General features: G+C 50.6%; 1 protein-coding gene across 6 annotated transcripts in view; it reads right to left on the bottom strand.

The window, feature by feature from the left end:
* The window catches only part of P2ry6 (pyrimidinergic receptor P2Y6), a 38,404-nt gene that overhangs the window by 6,848 nt on the left and 14,237 nt on the right, over positions 1–17,319 (bottom strand). The window contains exons 1-2 of one of the 6 annotated variants that reach the window (XM_046441907.2): positions 5,404–5,616; positions 2,924–4,968 (exon numbers count right to left, since the gene is read on the bottom strand). The exons of 3 other annotated variants lie outside the window; for them this stretch is intronic. The gene's annotated coding sequence lies outside the window, so the exon portion shown is untranslated. Of the gene's footprint in view, positions 1–2,923; positions 4,969–5,403; positions 5,617–11,519; positions 11,622–17,319 lie in introns of those variants that run through there. 2 more of the 6 variants (XM_046441906.2, XR_009226586.1) reach the window with 2 other exon arrangements.

The following is a 17,319-nucleotide window of genomic DNA, read 5'->3' as shown; positions in this document are numbered from 1 at the left end:
ACCATTTTCCTGAAGACAACTGGTGAGGGATCAGTTTTATATAGATGGAAATCCAGAGGCAATGATGAGCAGGGACAACTCAAACTTAATTACTGAGTTAGAAGCAGAGCTATAGCCAGAACCAGACCACCTGATTCAGAGGAAGCAGCTTGGCATGGCCCACAGACATGGGATGTGGAAGTGATAAGGGCAGCTTCAGAAGCAGGCAGGCCTGGGTTCCGATGTTGGCTCCCAGATTGTCACACTGGACAGCTCAGGTCATGCCGCCTGCCTTTGCTGGCCTGAACAGTAAAATGTGTCATGGGCCTGACATTCAGTAGGTGCTCAATAAATACCATGTCATTGCATCTTACATCTTGTCCCACCTCTTACTGGTTCAGGCTGGGTTTTGGGGAACTTAGCAGCCCAGCCCAAATTCCTTAAGGGGTTTCCTGTTGGAGTATGACTTCTGGAGCCTCCTGGATAATGACATTTCCATATCATTGATGTCTAGGGAGAGTTTACAACTTAAATCCAATGGATCTGGAAAGCAAAGCCTTTGAGATAATCCAGTCCTCACTCTGTTTAACAGATGAGAAAAACCGAGGCCCAGAAAAAATATGAAGTCCTGCAAAGGTACTCAAAGGGGATCCAGGGAACTGTCCTGCTCTTTGGGCAAATCTTTCTGGCCCAGGAAAGGAATCAAGTCTGAGTATATGGATTCAGATTCCTACGTTCAAATCCCAGCCCTGCCACATATAAGCTGTGTGGCCTTGGGCACATTACTTAACCTCTGTGCCTCAGTTTCCCCATCTGTAAAATGGGACATAGGGTACCTGCCTTATAAGGTTGTTGTGAGGATCGGTGCCTGGCACTGTGTTAGCCGTTTTTAATGTGACTATACCTGATAAATGAGCTTATGAGATTTTTAAAAAGTTATATTAGAGCAAATTTTTAAAATTTGATTTTAGTGAAATTATTTTACCCAAATTCTTGTGTGTGTGAGTGTGTGTGTGGGGGGGTACTGGAGATTCAATCCAATAGTACTCTACCTCTGAGCTACCTCCCAAGCCCTTTTTATTTATTATGATTATTTTTTTTAATATTTATTTTTTAGTTGTAGCTTACTTATTTATTTTTATGTGGTGTTGGGGATCGAACTCAGGGCTTTGCCCATGCTAGACGGGCACTCTACTGCTGAGCCACAACCCCAGCCACCCCCAGCCCTTTTTATTTTTATTTATTTATTAAAAAAACAGGTTTTCTTTTTTTTTAGTTATACACAATACCTTTATTTTATTTATTTATTTTTATGTGGTGCTGAGGATTGAACCTAGGGTCTCAAACGTGCTAGGTGAGTGCTCTACCTCTGAGCCACAATCCCAGCCCGCTCTTTTTATTTTATTTTAAGACAGGGTCTTGCTAACTTGCCCAGGCTGACCTCAAACTTGTGACTGTCTGGCTTCAGCCTCCCAAGTCCCTGGGATTACAGGCATATGTCACTGTGCTCAGCTATTTTACCCAAATCCTGAACAAAATGATGTTTAGATTCTCTGGTCTGCACTCCATCCCCCATATCACCTTTGGCTACCAAAGACTTTTGGTGGGTCTTCAGCCCGTATGCTTGGACTGCTCTGTGTCCAGCTGAGAGAATGTGGGTGTGTGGGGCAGGGACAGAGGAAGCAGCACAGAGTCCACCCGCCCGCAGAGTGGCCAGGAACCCAAGACGATTATGGGCAAGAGGAGGTTCGTTTTTCATCTCTATGTTCATTCATCCAGGCCGTTCTTTGGTGCATGCATTCATTCTCCCATTTCCACCTGCTGGGCCTTTACTCACTGCCTGCTGAATGCGTGGGGGTGGCATAGTATATAGACATAGACAGGCGCAGAGCTCCAGTCTATATAGCTACAGATGTGCCAGTCTGAGGAAGACCAGTGGAAGCCACAGGGTGGAAAGGACTTCTCAGAGCTGAAGTTTGGAGCAAGACCCTGGTGGCTGAGGAGGATTTCTGTGGGTGGAGAAGGGTATAAGGATACCCCAGGTGGGGAGTGAGGTGGGGAAGGCAGGGTCTGAGAGAACCGGTGTAGGTGGAAGGGAGATGTGTCCCTAACCTTCCTTTGGGAGGCCTGTCGCCATCAGACCCTGCCCTACAGAGAGCCCTCTGCCTCAGGTGGCTTGAGACTCCTGTTGGTTTATGCCTCTCCTGCTCCCTGGTCCTCTGGGGACCTTCCTCTCCCTCTTGGAAGGAGTCAGGGGCTGTAGAGAGGGCCCAGGGAACTGTCCTGCTCTTTGGGCAAATCTTTCTGGCCCAGGAAAGAGGCCTGGCTCTGGCTCCCTATCAGAGCTTCACTCTATCTTCTGAGGGGTTGGGAGGGCTGAGCTGTCCTCCCTGTTCCTGGCAGGGGCTGCCTGAGGGAAGGCTTGCTTGGCCCCCACCTCTAGGTAGCAGCTGGACTTGGTCTTCATGTCTGTGGTCCACTCTTAGGCCCCAAGTCCCGGACCAGCTCTGACCCCTGCCCCACTAGCTGCCCATGGTGTGGGCTTTCAAAGAGTTGGCTCTGACCATATCCTTCCCAGCATCCTCTGCCCTCAGGGAAATACCCTTCCTCCCCAATCACACTGTTCCCAAGACATAGAGACAGCCACACAGCCACTGCCAGTCACAGAGCCAGACGCCCTCTCCGGCCTGCCCATCTTTGCCGTTCCCTTCGCACAGGTGCCATTCAGTCCATCTCCATTTGTCAGGATCCTCAGTGTTCACCAAGCTCCAGGCCCAATCCTGCTTCTTCCTTTTTTGATCCCCCAGCTGGGTGGAATCCTGTGGGCCTCTTTTAGGTCAGTGCTGGACCCAGCTTGCTGGCCTGAAGTTATAGCTCCTTGTCTCCAGCTACCCTCCATCCCACCCCCCACCAGCCCACGGCCCCAAAACGCAGTGACACTCACATGCAGCCTCCTGTCCCTGTGGTAGGTTGGTGGTCCCAAGCGTACTGGGGCCCAGGGAAGCCAGACGTGGGGCTCTCCACACGCAGACCTCAGTCGGGCTGTATCACCTCCAGTGGGTGGACAGCTTCCTCTGTTTCCTGGCAGGGCTGTCTCTGACTGAAATAGCCCTTGCAGGGGCCACCGCCTCCCTGCCGCCCCTCAGCCTGGCGGAAACTGGGCCTCGAGGGGCAAGGAGGCGGAGAAAGGTGTCCTTCCTGGAACCCCTCTTTCCTGGAAAGAGGGGGCTGAGGGGACTGGGCAGGCTAAGGGGAGACCAGAGGCCACCAGCCCCCACAGGCCCATCAGTTTCCTTTCTCCTTTCTCCCAGCCCTTGCTGTAGTCTCACTTGTCAAATGGGTACGTGGATGGTTAAAGTTCTTGGTCCCTCCTTAGCTGTAACACCAGAGCCACTGGGAATCCATGTTCATTTTCCCAGTCATTAGCTCCTGCATCCCCCCTTCCTTTCTTCATCATTCAATAGCTCATCCACCAGCAGCCCGTCTCCCCTTCCTTTTGTGAGCCAATCCACTCAACTACTCGCTTATGCTCATCCCTCTCTCCTCCTGTTCCTTTTCTCCACAGGCATTTATTGAGCATCTATTGTATATCATCAGCTCCTCCCATGTCCCCTTCACGACCCCTTCACTGTCCCTTCCACAAAGCAGGCCCAGAGCTCAGGAGGCGTGTGTGTGGTGAGGAGAGAGGGGATGCCCCCAGGAACTCACCTAAGCAGGATTCTTCCAGCCTGGGCCAAGCCCTCCCAGCCCCTCCTTACCACCAAACCAGGCCTTGGAGCTGTTAGGACAACCAGAGAAAGAGAGGTGGCTCCTCACTGTCCCCAGAAAGCCAGATCCAGGCGCTGAGGCAGCATTTAAGGAGGGTGACCTGGAGGAAGTTGGCTTTGGTTTGTAGCATATATGGCAACTAGGTAGGGGGCAGGGAGGGAGTGCTATGCTGGGATCGGAGGCCTGGGCTCTTTCCCCACTTTGTCCCTATTCACAATCTTCCTTGGGACAAGCCCACCCCTTCCCTGAGCTGTCTCAGTAGACTGTGGTCACAGTGGCCACCAGAATATTGGGAGGATGATCGTTCAAAGGGAGTGAGGACTCACTTCAGTCTGTAAGACACTGAGGACACCTCTAAAACCAAAGAGCAATTGGGGCCCTGAGCTCACCCCAAACCTATTTTACAGGCAAGCAAGTTGAGGAACTGAGTTGGAGCTTAAAGTTTGGACCAAACTGAGAAAGTTCAGGTTTGAACTGCTGGCAAACACCTGGTCATGCACAAATTGAGCACTTACTGCTTATTCAGGAGGTCGCTGTCCAACCATGGACTTCCCTGTATGATTTGGACGGTGCTGGGGACCAGGAGAACAGGTAGCTTGGGCTACTTACCACCCAGTAGCAGATCCCCCAGGATGACCTCCCATGGATACCCCCACCAGGGCAGGTCACTATCTGTACAGCTCTGAGGGATTCCTAGGGGGTGTCAGTCCCAGGGCAGGACTTGGGTGGAACATCTGAATATTTTGGTTCCTACCACTGGGGCAGGTGTCTTCTTGCAGTGAGGGCCTGCGGCCATGAGATGGCGCCAGTGGACAGTCCGGGATGGTCAGCACACAGCAGGAACTGCCCCTCTGGGACTGGCACTGAGCCACCTTAGGACTGGGTGCCTAGCCTCAGTTCCTCTGACCCACTTCTCTGTCCTTTCTACTACTTATCCTTCCATACAAGTTCAAGTTCTCAGACCTTCACTCTGATTAATATGGCTCATAGGAGCCTTGGGGACATTGGTAGTGGTGACAGGGCTGGTGCCAAATCCTGCCTTTTTGAGGTACAGGCCCCAAGAGTGCTGCTGTCTCCACTCTAGGCACATCCTCGCAGAAACACTGAAGCCCTTCACCCCACAGGAGGACAACCTCTGCTGATTTCCTTTTCTTGGCTCAGGTGACAACCACGAGGTCAATTCTGCAGCAGAAGCAGCTGAGTTTGGACCCAAGGAAGAACCTGCAAGGCCAAAGCTCTTTCAGCTACTTAGATTCAATGGTCTCAGGATGCCCTTCTGATGACCCCACACCTGTCCCGCCTCTAAGGCCTTTGTGTCTGAATGGATGAGGGGCCAGTCAACCAGAAGCCCAAAGCCTGAGTCACCGCCCGCTAGCCAGTTGAGGCAGAAAGCGGCCAGACACAGATGGGCCTGGGAAGCTTCCTGACCTTGGCCGGCCTGCCTGCTGGGAAACCAAGCCCCGGGAACTCCCTTGCTGAGCCCCTGGTGCATGAGATTAGTAGCAAGGGCACAGGATGACAGGGGTCAAGACCCAGCTTCCTTCCCCTGAGGAGTCAGATGGGCTGGGATCCACCAACAACTTGCTGCATGACCTGGGGTCAGCCACTACCCTCTCTGACTCTGGGCTAATAAACAGGGCTAGTTATGGCACCTACCTTGCTGGGTCATGATGCCCTCTGTGCTCCAGGTATCAACCCAGTCTTGACCCTGGACAACATCTGACCTGGGGCAGAGGTGCTGCAAAGCCCACCTCAGGCCAACCCGAGGCCATGCCTCCTTGGGAGCCAGATGACAGTGGATGGCATCCCCAGCTGGAGAGCTCTGGTCCTACATGTGGTATCAGACTGACTGCAGAGACAGGCAAACTTGGCAGCGGGGCACAGGGAGGGGAGGGCACTTGCTTTCTCTTCTCCTTTTCCACTTCCCTTTCTTCTCTCCTGCTCCACAGGAATTAAAATTGGAACTGAAACCTCCATTTTTAGAGCAAGGAAAGGGAAGCAGCAGTTTTGGGGACTTGGGGGTTGGGAATACTTCCGTTGGTTTCTTTCTGAACAAAGAAGGAACTTGCATCTTCTGAGCCCCTAGTTGCCAGGTGCTGGCGCTCCCAGGGTCCCCACCTGCCCTGAGACACAGGGCTTTATGGAGCATGGGCAACGTGCCAAGCTCTGTGCAAAACCCTCACTGGTGACTGGCCCACCAATCTTCATGATTACTGTCCCCGCTTGGCACATGAGGAAACTGAGGCGTGGCAAAGTTAGCAAGAGTTTCTCTCTGGCTAAAGGAGGTTGGGGATGCTGGCAGCCCTAGTGGACACAGAGCTGAGAGGTTGCAGGGAGGGTGAGGCTGAGGAGCTTGGGAGAGAGCAGAAGGCCAGAAAGCAACCAGGCAGGGCAGGTGGGGAGCGCAGGAGGAGCTCTGGGTCCTGATTTCCTGCCCCCTGGGGGCCACAGCACCCCTCAGGGCCTTCCTATAAACCCTGGTCCTGGATCCAGTGTGGCGGGCAGGCTGTGGGCCTTGCTTGTACCCTGGGCTCTGCCCACTCCCTGTGGAGGGGGCCGCTTGGAGTCAGGGGAGGCTGCTTGGCTGTGAGAAGTTGGCTGCTGCAGCCTCCCCAGTGCCTTCAGAACCTGCCCATCCTCCCAGATAACCAGGTTCCATCCGGGAAGAGATGGCTGCAGTCCAGCACGTGGCCTGCCCTGCAGTCACTCACTGCTGGGTTCCTGTGCAGATTCTCCCCACCAGACCCTCTTTCATGATGAAGCCCCGCCCCTGCTTTGCCTTTGGGGGATCCTCTCCTTCTCAGAGTCTGGAGGATCTTGGAGAGGTGGGTCTGCAAGTGGGCTCCTCAGGCCCTGTGGCCACCTTGGGGATGGGAAGGCCTGTGGGAGACCAACCTTGCACGTGACTGAGTCACACTCCCCAGCTGGGTGCTGAGGCGCTCAGTCACAGAAATGTGGCAGAGCTTTCCCCACCCTTCATGGGTTCGAGGGTTGGTGTCTCGTGCATGGGTGTGTCTTGCTACAGCCCCATGGGTGAAGCTATGCTCACCTGATCCTTTGTAATATAACCCCTTGCCCTGTTTAGGATAGAATCTTCCATGGAAATGCCTTGTGTGTCCCCTTCTCTTGCTGTGTCCTTGGGTGTGGCCTACCCAGGTGTCAGTCAACCTGCTGACAGTGGACATCATGAAGATTGACTCAGCCCCTTGAAACCTGACCCCTTGCCTCATTTGAATAGCTTCTCCTCAATAAAAGGGGTCAGCGAGTGCTCTCGCTCTCTCTCTTTCTGCGAACCCTTAAGGTCAGAGGAGCCGCCACAGTGACCCCAAAGAAAAAGCTACTTGTGTCTTTTGTGTGGTTATTTTGTGCAGCCCATTTAGCCAGTTTACCTGGAGTGACCCCTGAGCCTTTTAGTTGCGAGAACAGAAACCCAGCAAAGGCCACCTTCCCTGGGTGCTTGGGAATCAGTTCTGGGGCGTTTGCTGGAAGACTGGGAAGGAGACAAGTTTGCCACTGGGTTTGCAAAGCTGGCAGGAAGTGAATCTAGATCTGCTATCGCCAGTTGACTCTGTGCCAGGCACTGTCCTAGGCACCGGAGACTCACCACCAGGGAGACCATCCAAAAATAAAGCCACAGGGAGGCAGAGTGAAGAGATGGGAACACACGGGCTCCTGAGAACATCATGGAGCACCTGGTTCCCACTACACCTGAAACTTTAACTGCCACAGAATTTTTTGGTGGTATGTCTGATAAATTCACTTTTTGTCTCAGTTCATTGGACCTAGAATTCTGTCACTTGAAATCAGGTGTCCTGCCTGTGGAACTGTGCCCCATGCCTCCCCCTCCTCTTTCCACAGACCCCTGCCCACAGTTTTGGTCCCCAAACACCAGTGTTCCTGCATGGGAGGTGAGAACCTACCACGTATCTGAAGGCCACCAGAAGAGGGCAGGAGTGGACAGAGGGTCTGCCAGATTGAGACTGATTATCACAGGGGCAGCCAGGGAAGCTCCCCCACCCCCAGCTCATTTCCCATGAGTAAGAGCTGTGTCATTCTCAGTGGCTCCTGGGAGGGAAAATGGGAAGCCAGGAGCCTGGGCACCATCCTAGATTTATCACCCACTTGCTGTACAACCTGGGAAGGTCACTTCACCTTCCTGAGTCTCATTTTTCTAAGCTACTTGCTGCTAGCTTCTTGGCTACTCAGTAGGTGCCAGGTACTGCGCTGGGTGCATTTGCTCCAGGGTCTCACTTGCTCTTTTATAAGTGCCTGGGTGGTGGTTGGTTTTGCTCCCATTTCTCAGATGAGGAGACAGGCTCAGAGAAGGCTGGTGACTCGCCCAAGGTGGCATGGCGAGTCGCTGGCGAGCATGGAAGACAATACAGATCTGAACAATGATAAAATCTGTTTTCAGGAAAGAGGTGACTTTTCCCTACAGGAAAACTGAAACCAGAGAGATTAGGAACATGCCAAATCACACAGTAGACGCACCATGACACCTGCCCCTCAGGAACAGAGGAGCTTGGGACAGGAAAAGAAACAGGAGTCAGGGCAGAGAAGCCAGACCAAGGGTCAATATCAGACAGACTCCCTCCTTCTATAACTTGGTCAGGAACTGGGGACAAGATCTGCTTTGCCTTTAGGGCCCCAAAGACCATCAAGGAGTCCAGCTACCAAGAAGCACAGGGAAACATGGCATGAGTGAATCCGGTCAGTAAAGATGAGAACAGGGCTCTGTCCTTGGTGCTGCCTTGTTCAATAAATTAAAAAATATATATTTGTTTTGACTGATGACGGAGAAAATTTGTCGGGAGGAGTAAAGGAAAGGCCTGCAGGAATAGCATCTCTGAGCCTGCCTGGGCCCCCCAGGCCTGACCTCAAGAAGGGCAGACCGCCAACACTGCCTAGTAGTTATGGGTTATGATTCCGCCCATTTCACAGACACTGAGGCCCCAAAGCAGACATTCTGTGCACAACTCCAGTCAGCATGCAAGGAGCCTCAGGGAGCCCAGCCTCCTCCCCAAAGGCAGCTCCCTATCTTGGCTGCTGCTCTGATGGCTCCCAAGCACCTCCAAGGCCTGAGCCCACCTGGTGGAGATAAGACATACCACTGGCCCCTGAGTCCAGGGGTCAATGACAAGGGGGGGTTCTGAGTTCTGGACTCTCAGAACTGGAGAAGCCTTAAGATCATCTGACTCAGAGTTCTTTTACCTCCTACCCAAGAGGAGGAACCCCTGGGAAACCTCCCTGACAGGGCTTGTCTGCCTCCTTCTTGTATATTTCCCATGACAGGGAGCTCACTCCTCTCCCAGGCTGCTGCATTCCATCAGGAGAGAGCTCCCTCGGAGAAATGCCTCATCACACCAAGCCCTGAGACAGGCAGCTCCTACCCTGGAAGTGTGGTGGCATGTGGAATGTGAAGAGCAGAGACCTCCTTTACAGTTCCTCATTCCAATGACACCTTTCTCCGCAAGGCTTTCCCCAGCACCTAGCTGACATTGCAACTTCCTGCCCCACACATGTACCTGTGGATTCCTGCTCCCCTTCCCTGCTCTGTTCTTCTCTCTATCTAGTGTTCACCCTCTTGTAACACTATTCTACTTGCTCGCTTACTGGCTCTCTCCCTCTACCAGAATGGAAGCTCCACCAGGTTTTTCACATTTGTTCACGGCTGCATCTCCAGTGCCTGGCACATAGTAGGTGCTCAGTAAATATTTTGGGGGCATGGATTTCCAGGGGTGGCTCAAGAAGGTCTACACAGAGAGGACTTAGGGGAAGAAACCTCACTTGGGCATGTAGGGGACTCGGCTGGAGGCTACTTATACAGTAAGCTGTGGTTTGTACTTACAGCACATATTTATTAGGGACTGGGAGAAGATAGAGAAGAAATGTAGGGAGAGAAGGCCCTTAAGCCACCCCTGGGGCTGCTTCTACCTGGTGGTGTATGAGATTGAGGCTGTGAGCAATCCTAACCGAGGGGGTAAACAGGGCGAGTAGGTGGGGCTGCGTTGCAGACCTTCCTTCCTGCCCTGTCTGAAGTCTTCTCTAGATGTTGCACCACCTCTCAGAGCCCACACTAGCCCCACTGGCTTTCCTAAGAGTCTCCCAGCCTTCCAACCTGCCCACACACTCTCTCTATACTGGGTCTCTGATCTAGTATCCCCCACCCCACCTGGTCCAGCATCCTGGCCTCCCTCCCATTCCTTGCGAGTCTAGACCTCTACCCCAAAACCCAGGATTCTGATGAATACAGCCGGTCAATTTGTACTCCTCATGCCTGGCCCATCAGACTGCCCCTCACTCCCTCCTCTCTCTTCTAAGTCTGGGTCCTATCTTGTCAGCCTTACACCCTCAACTTTTTCACTGTAAAGAAGGCCCTTTCAAGCTGGGTGCAGTAGCGCAAGCCTATAATCCCAGCAGCTTGGGAGGCTGAGGCAGGAGGATCAGGAGTTCAAAGCCATCCTCAGCAATTTAGCAAGGCCCTAGGCAACTCAGTGAGATCCTGCCTCTAAATAAAATACAAAATAGGGATAGGGATGTAGGTCAGTTTTCAAGTGCCCCTGAGTTCAATCCCTGGTACACCCCCCCAAAAAAAGAGGGCCCTTTCAAAGGAATTGTCTACAACTTCCTGCCACCTAATAAAGCCTCTCTGCTCCCTTCTCTCCTCAGGCCCCCAGAGCCAGACAGCTCCTCTAGCCCCTCTTCATCAGTACACCACATCTGTGGCTCCTTCCCTTCAGCCCACTCTCTCCTCTCAGAAAACCCCTTCTCACATGCCTCTCCAGCTGCATCTCTTCCTCCCCTCACATCACACTTCCTCTCTGACCCCACTTCCCACACCCCTGGGTTCAAGCTCAGGGCAGGGTGGAAGTCTTCAGGTCCAGCTCCAGGAAGAGCAGTGGGCACCCTGTTTCCTAGGTGAAGCTGGTGAAATGGGATGGAGGAGCCAGCCACCAACTGAGCTCCATTCTGAGGACATCTCCTAAGGGATCTGACATAACAGGCCTGGGGGGAATGAGTCTTTGCAGGTGACTGTGGGCTTGACATCTAGGCACCACTGGAGGCTGGTGCAGGGCTGGGGGAGGGGAGCTGCCTCTGTGGCTTCTAGGAAAGGGTCTGGACCCTGCCCAGAAGGTGGGTGGGGCACAGGGTGGCAAGTGGCGCCTCCAGAACATCTGTTTGGGGGGTTATAGAGAGCGCAGGTGGTGGACTGGCTGGAGATGATTCCGTCGCATAGCTCATGACATTGGTTCATTGGTTTGAGAAGACATCAGTGGTCTTTATCACAGGACAGGAGGAACTGATGATGGAGCAGGGGAAGGTGGCAGAGGGTGGCAGGTGAGAGCTGCCCCTGCACCTCTGGGGGATACAAAATGTGGCTATCCCCTCCTGGTACAGGTTTCTCTTCAGAGCTCCCTGGAAAACCCAGAAGTCTTCAGCCAGAACTGGATCAAACACCCGTTCCTGGTATTTCTACCCCTCTGCCACCCATCACTGCTTTCTCTGCAAAGCTTGGTACCCAACAGACCTGGTCCTGTCCTGCTTGTTCAGCTTATGGGCAGTGACTTTCTCTCTCTCTGAGCCTCAGAGTCTTTAATTATAAAAAATTAAGAATAATTGCAGCATTGTTGGAGGCTCAAATGAAATAATGGAACTGAAGAGCCCGGCATCTGGTATACAGTAAGTTGTCACTGAGCGGAGCTCCTAGTCTTGCTCATCATTATATGACCAAGCAGCCAACCTCACAAGAAACGACCTACCTTGCAACTTCACTCATTCATTCATTCGATGAACATTTACTGGATGTCTTAAAGTGTGCTAGGACTTCTAAACCTGGGGATCTCTAGGAAGGCAGAGGAGGCTTCAACCGCTTCCTGGAATAGAAAGGAAGGCCTTCTGGAAGAGGAGATTCTTCAGTGGAGTGTAGACAAGGAAAGGGAAGTTGTTCCAGGTGGAGACCCACTAGAGATGTGGGTACAGGGTATCTGGGAGTGTTTGTTTGCAGGTGCGAAGGGGCCCAGCAGAAGGAGAAGCTGGAGGTCATAAGAGCCAGGTCCCAACAGGCCTCGAAGTGCCAGGCTACACATTTGGTCTCTTTTTTTTTTTAAAGAGAGAGAGAGAAAATTTTAAAAATATTTATTTATTTTTTTTTTTAGTTTTCGGCGGACACAACATCTTTGTTTGTATGTGGTGCTGAGGATCGAACCCGGGCCACACACATGCCAGGCGAGCGCGCTACCGCTTGAGCCACATCCCCAGCCCCACATTTGGTCTCTTTACTGTAGGTGCCAGCTACAGAGAGCCCTCATTGGCTTCTTCTTCTTTTTTTTTTTTTTTTTTTTTGTACCATGGATTGAACTCAGGGGCACTGAACTACTGAGCCACATCCCCAGCCCTATTTTGTATTTTATTTAGAGACAGAGTCTCACTGAGTTGCTTTGTGCCTCACTTTTGTTGAGGCTGGCTTTGAACTCACCATCCTCCTGCCTCAGCCTCCTGAGCGGCTGGGATTACAGGTGTGCACCACTGACCCTGGCTCCTCAATGGCTTCTCAAGCAGGCCAGAGTCATTAACTTTGAGATTTAGGAGGTCCCTTAAATTGGATAGAGGATGGATTGGTTGTGTTTAAAGTCTAGACCAGAGAAAATAGGGTCCAAAGTGGGACCCTGGGTATGGACAGGGAGGCATCAGGGACTGGCCAGAGATAGGAGTAAATCAGGGACCTTGAAAATGAGGCTCACAGCAGGCTTCCACCCCTCCACGAGCCTTGACAACCAGAGTGCTAGAAAGACAGAATAGTAAGGAGCGTCAGAGATGCCCTACTCCAGTCCTGTGGTCACATATGGGAAGCTGAGGCAGGAAGCAGGCAAGAGGACACTGTAACCCTGCAGTGAACCTGTGGGGATCCTCCCAGCTCTGTGTTCCAGCCCCAAGCCTGCTGCTCCTGGCTAGCACTTCATTCCAGGGAAATCAAGGCACAGTTTAGGTAAGTGGAGACTTGCCTCACCTTCCAGGACCACGGAGGCCCTCCTCTCTTGGACTGGGCAGGGGAGCCCTTAGAGATTGAGGAGTCCTCTCATCTCCTTCATACCCATTCTGTAGTAGAGGAAACAAGAGGCATTTGGCCCTGGGACAGCACAGTCCTCTGGACACTGGAGTGTGTGTTAGGCATGGGACAGTACCCGGCTCCTAGCCCCAGCCTTGCCCCTGGATCCTGAGGGCACTCAGCTGGTGGAGAGAGGAGTACCCACAGCACCAGTGTCTTCCTCTGCCTGGCTCTTGTGTCCTACACCATTCCCAAGGGTCACTTCCCTTCTATCCCAGCCTGTGTCTCTGCAAGGCATGGCTGACAGGGACAAAACAGGAAGGAACCATGTGCCATCTGTTCCAGAGCACTGTGGATCTGGGCTAGATCTCTTCTTGGGTGGAGGAACCCAAGCCCCTCCCTGCCCCAAGAAGCCAGACGCACCATCAGCAGAGCTCAGCCAGGCTGCACCCTGGTCTTAGCCCCACCAGGTCTCCCATGGGATGGAGTCCCAGCTCTGGTCCTTGAACTTGCAGCCTCCATCAGGCCCCTGAGAGTCTGGCTTTGTGCTTGATCTGGACCCTAGCAGGGGTAGTGATAGGTTGAAAGGGGGTGTGGGATGACAGGGTAGATACAGCTACTGGTGAAAATGGCCAGGTCAGGTGCCTGCTGTGTCCAATCCCACCTGCAGAGGCCAGTGGGCCAGGCCTGTTCCTTGCCCTTTCCCTTGCTGCACACCTGAGGCCCCCCATCACATCAGTCACCAGGACCTGTTTGTGCTCCATTCTGTCATTTGTCATCCATCCCCTTTCTAAAGCCAGAGGGACATTTGCTCAACAAAAATTTGATCTTTTCACTCCTCTTCCCAAGCCCTTTATAGCTTCCCAGTTCCTGAGAAGAGAGGCAAACTGTGGCTTCTCGGTTCTCAGCACTTGCTCTGCCCCTTGCACGTGATGGGTCAAGCCCTGATCTACTTTCTGTTCCTGGGACCAGCTGTGCTCTCCTTTGCTCCCTGGTCAGTGCTCTGTCAGTCTCTGGTCTTCCCTCTTCCGCCATCTGCAGCTGGAAAATTCCCACTGAAACCTCAGAGACTGAGGTTGACAACAAGGTCCACCCCCAGGAGCTCAATGTGGACAGGGGACATATATCTGTGCCCTGTAATGTGAGGCAGACATCAGTGCCTGAGTCATGCAGGAGCCCAGGCAGGGAAGGCTCACTGAGGGGGCAGGAATAAATGGCCAAGTGAACGTGCGGCAAAGGGCACTTCAGGTAGAGGGAACAGGGAGGGCAGAGGTTGAATGAGGCCCTTGAGGGTGGCAAGCAGGGCTGGAGCTGTCAGTATACCAGTTCAGCCTGTCCTGGTCTCACTCTCCTACCAGCCACAGGGCTGCCTCCTTCAGGAAGTCTGCAGGGAACAACTAGGAGTCCTTCTCCTTCTCCCAGGCCTCGCTGACAAGCCTAAGGTGAGGGACGCCCTTTCAAGCAGACCTCCCAACCCTGGCTGCCCATCAGATTCCCAGATTCTTTGGGGGGAGGAATGGTTGACTGTTCAGCACCTCTTTCTATGGGGAGCCTCCTGCCCTATTCAGTGCTGATCTTTTTCATTCAAGGTGGACACCTGACCCAGAGCCAACAGGGACAACCAATTAGAGTTGCCTCAGCAATCTAGGTGGAGCCAGCATGAAAGCTTCCCTCTCTCTTTTCTCCTGGATTATCAATGGTGAGGACCATGGTACTGCTGGAAAGAACTGAAGTGAGAATGTAGGAACCCAGCAAAAAGTCAGGAGAAAGGATACTGCTAGGGTTTAGATATGAGCTGTCCCCCAGAAGCTTATGTGAGACGATGGAACAAGGTTCAGAAATAAATGATTATAAGAGCTGTAACCCAATCAGTGGATTAATCTATTTGATTAATAATCTGAAAGAATTATTGAACTGGGTGGTAACTCTTGGCATCTGGGGAATAAATGAAGTAGGTCACAGGAGGGGCATGCTTTGGGGGCTTATATTTTATCCCTGGAGCCTTACTCTCTTTCCCTCTGCTTCCTGGCTGCACTCAACTGAGTAGCCTTGCCCTGCCAGGACCTCCGCCATGATTCTTGGCCTCACCTTGGGTCCAGAGCAATGAACAGGGGCTGAACCTCTGAAACTTTGAGCCTCAAATAATTTTTTCTCCTCTAAGTAGTTCTGGTTATGTACTTTGATTATAGTGATGAAAATATGACTAACAAAAAATACAAAAAATAGAATGCTGATAGAATCACTGTAACTGCTGGATCTAGCCACGTCAGATCTAGGTCTACCTTGGACTCTTTATTTACATGAATTTTTTTCTTGCCCAAGTTAATTACATTTGACACTTGCAATCAAAACAGCCCCGAACACTTTGATACCAAAAGCACAGGTAACAAAAACAACAAAATAGATACATGGCATCTCATCAAAATTCATAACTTTTGTGCATCAAAGTGCATCATCAACAGAGTGAAGAGGCAGTCCACAGAATGGGAGAAAATATTTGAAAATCATATGTCTGATAAAGGGCTAATATCCAGAATATATAAAGAATTCCTGCAACTCGACGCAAGCAACAAAAATCAACCCAATTCAAACATCAACAAAGGACTTGAACAGATGTTTCTCCAAGAGGATATGCAAATGGCCAATAAAGATGCAAAGATGCTCAACATCACCATTAAGGAAATGAAAATTAAAACCTGGAGCCACCACATCACACCCATTAGGATGGCTATTATGAAAACAAAACCCCTAAAACAGGAAGTAAAAAATGTGGGTGAGCAGATGGAGAAATTGGAACCCTTTGCATTACTGACCTGACGGTCAAATGATATAGCAGCTGTGAAAAACAGTATGACCGTTTCTCAATAAATAAATAAATAGACAAACAAACATAGAATTAACATACCATCCCGCAATTCCACTCTTAGAATTCCAACCAAAAGAACTGAAAGCAGGGACTCAAACAACCATTTCTACAGCAAGGATCACAGCAGCACTATTCACAATAGCCAAAAATCAACCCAATGCCCATTGACACTGATAAACAAAATGTGCTATATACACACAACATATTATTACGCAGCCTTAAAAAGCAATGAAATTCTGATAATGTGCCATAACATGGATGAACCTTGAAAATAATATGCCAAGTAAAATAATCCATATGGAAAGGGGCAAATATTGTATGATTCCACTTATATAAGATGCCTAGAGTGGACCAGGTTATAGAGACAAAAAGTAGAATAGTGGATTCCAGGAGCTGGGAGGAGACGGGGAAAGAGGAGCTGCTGTTTACTGGGTACAGAGTCTTGGTACTAGAGCTAAGTACCTAAAGAGCTGGTTTCTCTTTTTCTTTTTTGGTACCAGGGATTGAACCCAAGACTTCTTAACCACTGAGCCACATCCCCACCCCTTTTTACTATTATTTTTATTTAGAAACAGGGTTTTGCTAAGTTGTTGAGGCTGGCTTTGAACTCGTGATCCTCCTGCCTCAGCCTTCCGAGCCACTGGGATTACAGGCGTGTGCCACAACACCTGGCTTTAATTCACATTTAACAAGTTGGGAAACTGAGACTCAGTGTCCAATAATACACAAGGTCATATAGCTGATAGAAACAGGTAGGATCCAAACCCAGGACTCTCCCATTCCAAGAGGAGCTTGCTCCCTAAAAGATGTCCTAAAAGGCCTCTGAAATACATACAATAAAATGGCAAAAATATCTATAACACACAAAAAGGAATGGTTAGGGAAATGCAAGTCGACAGACGCTATACTATTAATTTAGACCCACTAGGATGGCTGTCATGAAAAAGATATACAAAGAAGAGAGTAGGGAAGGACATGGAGAAATCAGAAATTTCACGCACTGCTGTTGAGTCTAAGATGGCTCAGACACTCTGGAAACCAGTCTGGAGGCTCCTCAACAAGTTAAACATGGAACGCCTGTAGGACCCTGTAGTTCCACGCCTAGTATATACCCAAGGAAATTGAAAACATATATCTACCCAAAAACTTGAACATAGATACTGGCATTATTAATAACAGCCAAAAATTGATGGACAATCTAAATGTCCATCAATTGATGAACAGGTAAACAAAACATGGCATGCCCATACAATGGAATATCACTCAGCTACGAAAATGAAATTCTGATCCATGCCATGTGAATGAACCCTGAAGTCACTATGTTGAGTGAAATAGGCCAGACACCCCAAAGTATATATTGTTTGATTTCATTTACATGAAATTTCCAGAATAGGCACATTCATAAGAAAAGAAGATTAGTAGTTTCTGTGGCAGATGGGTGGGAAGAGAAAAGGGATGGGGAGTAACTGCTAAGAGGCACAGGGTTTCTTTTCGTGGTATGAAAATATTATGAAATTAGATAGTGATGATGATTGCACGATCTTGTGAATTTCCACAGGACAATGTGAATATATTAAAATCTACTGAATTGCATACTTTGAAATGTTAAGTTTTATGGAATGTGAATTACATCTTGATGTTTTTAGAACCAGGATCAGGG

The sequence above is a fragment of the Marmota monax genome, unplaced genomic scaffold (genome assembly GCF_021218885.2).
Source record: "Marmota monax isolate L192 unplaced genomic scaffold, Marmota_monax_Labrador192_F-V1.1 WCK01_AAM20220418_F8-fsc00068, whole genome shotgun sequence".
Lineage (NCBI taxonomy): Eukaryota > Metazoa > Chordata > Mammalia > Rodentia > Sciuridae > Marmota > Marmota monax.
Note: the sequence above shows the minus strand (reverse complement) of the source record. Positions and strands in the feature narration are given on the sequence as shown.